Here is a 2,215-nt window from a genome sequence, read left to right on the forward strand (position 1 = left end):
CAGATCCCTACACTTGGATCACTCCAATCTGGTGAAGCTTCAAAGTGCAGGGGAGAGGAGGTGGTTACAGTTTGAACACCTGTACTGCCCCGTCCCAGAAACACTTCTTGCACTTTTTTAGAAATTCACATAGCCACAAATAAACCCCAGTCTGTGATCAATGGTACCATTTATCACTTTCTCCAAAGAGAAACGTAAGTGTTTTACTAGTCTGTCTAGCATAACAGCAGCCGATTTGTTTTTCAGTAAAAAATCCCTGACAGTTACAGTTAAGAAATTACTACTTATTAATGGTAACTTCTTACTCAAGAAAACAGTTTACTGTGCATTTCAAATCCTCATATACTGATTTTGGTGTCCAATGTAAGTTACAACTATTTCACTTGAAAATGTCCATCTGAATTTGCACTGCATTGCCAATATAGCTAAAGGAAAAAGGGATGGTTTCTCCTCTGCCCTGGACCAAGTTCTGATTACAGAATCTGATTTTTCTGGTGGCAAATGTTAAAATCAGACATCAGAATTAGTGAGGGTTTGAAATTCTAGGCTGAGTGTGCAGGATGCACACAATAAGCAAAATGTACTGGTAGTGAGATCTGAACATCGAATAGACTAGTGCCATTTTACAGAATTCTTTTTCAGTAGATAAACACAGTTTAAAATTTTCTACCCAGCCCCATCTGATATAACATTACTGCTTAAAAATATTACTGTGTATAAAACTCTCAAGATATCATTCAAGAGTTCTACAGAACAGAAATATAATCATGCCAAAATGGCAATGGAAAGCCACATATAAAAGAAATGTTCTTTAAAAAGCTCATTATTTTTTTAGAATGTCCTCTGCAACTATTTTTGGTCACCATGCATGGGAGTAAGAAAACTTTTTGATGCCCTATGCTAGTGGTGGGCAATTATTTAGGTCGGAGGGCCCCGTAATGAGTTTTGGTGAGCTGTTGAGAACCACAAGAGTAGCCCTGCCTCTTGATAAGGGTCCCACCCCGTGGTCTCCTAGGCCAAGCAGATAAAAAAGTTTCCATGGATTTGGTGCTGGGGAGACTCCAGCTGGAGCAGAGCTGAGCTGCACCTGACAGTAAGGGGAAGGGAAGGAATTGGGTGGAGGGACAGAAGCTGCAGAGGGGAAACAGAGAGGGGACAGGAGGCTGCTGTGGGTCTGACACTGGACCTGACCTCGGTCCAGGGCCAGAGTCACAGCTCCAGCAGCTGCCTGTTCCCTGCTCCACTTCGTATGCGAATATAAAATGAGGAACTTTTTTCCCCCATGACGATTGAGGGAATAAAACCTTTTGCCTATATTCATGTAAATATTGGTATATACATTTCTTCAGATACATGGGGGTAAACAGTTTTGTATGTCAGTAAAACACTTTAGGGAAGTCATGCAATTTGCCTTAATTTAATTCTTTTGGGATTTTGTGAAAACCAGGGAGTAAGATCCTCTCTGGTCCTTTACACCAGGCCAAAAGGACGCCTCCAAACTTGGCAAGGAAAGGTTACCCCATAACAGAAATGTGAATGACCATTAATGTCCGTGGGCAACTGCAAACCAAAGGTCCCCAAAGACTGCTCCATGTTAGTTCTTGGGACTGAAATGAGAGTGCAAGGACCAAAAAAAATTGGAGGCGTCTTCTGCTATAGTCAACACTGGTGTGGCTTCATTTGTAATACTGTGTCTAGCTTTTGCTACCCAGCCAAGTAGCAAGAAGGATGTGGACAATTTGGAAAATGTCTGGAGAAAACCCCAAAAAATTATTAGTAAGGCTGGGAGGCAAGACTTATGAGCAGGGATCGGGGTTTTCCGTTTCCCATGGAAAAACGGAGAAAAAAAAACAGATCCCCTATTTTTCTGAGAAAATGAGGATTTCCCTTTTTAGCAGAGAAATCCACGGATTCTCTGCTTCTGCAAAGAGCTCTTGCAGGCTGGCACAGCTCCAGCCTGCAAAAGAAGATTGCAGAAAGGGCAGGAAACCCCCAGCCCTGCCCGGAGGGGGAGGGAGAGGGGGGAGGGCGGGGCCTGAGCCTCTGAGGCAGCCAAGGCCGGGCTCAGGCTCAGACTTGCCCTTTGACCCTGGAACATGGAGGTAAGTGGGGCTGTGGGGCAAGGCTGGGGAAGATGGTTGGGGATTGAGGGAGTGGGGGGTGCTGCCGGCTCTGGGTGGCACATCGCAGCTGGGAGCAGGGCCAGGGGGTGAGG

At 44.8% G+C, this 2,215-nt stretch overlaps 1 protein-coding gene across 1 annotated transcript in view; it reads right to left on the reverse strand.

Moving 5' to 3' along the window:
- Nucleotides 1-2,215, reverse strand: part of LOC102380169 (monofunctional C1-tetrahydrofolate synthase, mitochondrial-like) — a 163,744-nt gene that overhangs the window by 104,411 nt on the left and 57,118 nt on the right. The window lies entirely within an intron of this gene.

The sequence above is a fragment of the Alligator sinensis genome, unplaced genomic scaffold (assembly GCF_000455745.1).
Source record: "Alligator sinensis unplaced genomic scaffold, ASM45574v1 scaffold1177_1, whole genome shotgun sequence".
NCBI classification, from domain to species: Eukaryota; Metazoa; Chordata; order Crocodylia; family Alligatoridae; genus Alligator; species Alligator sinensis.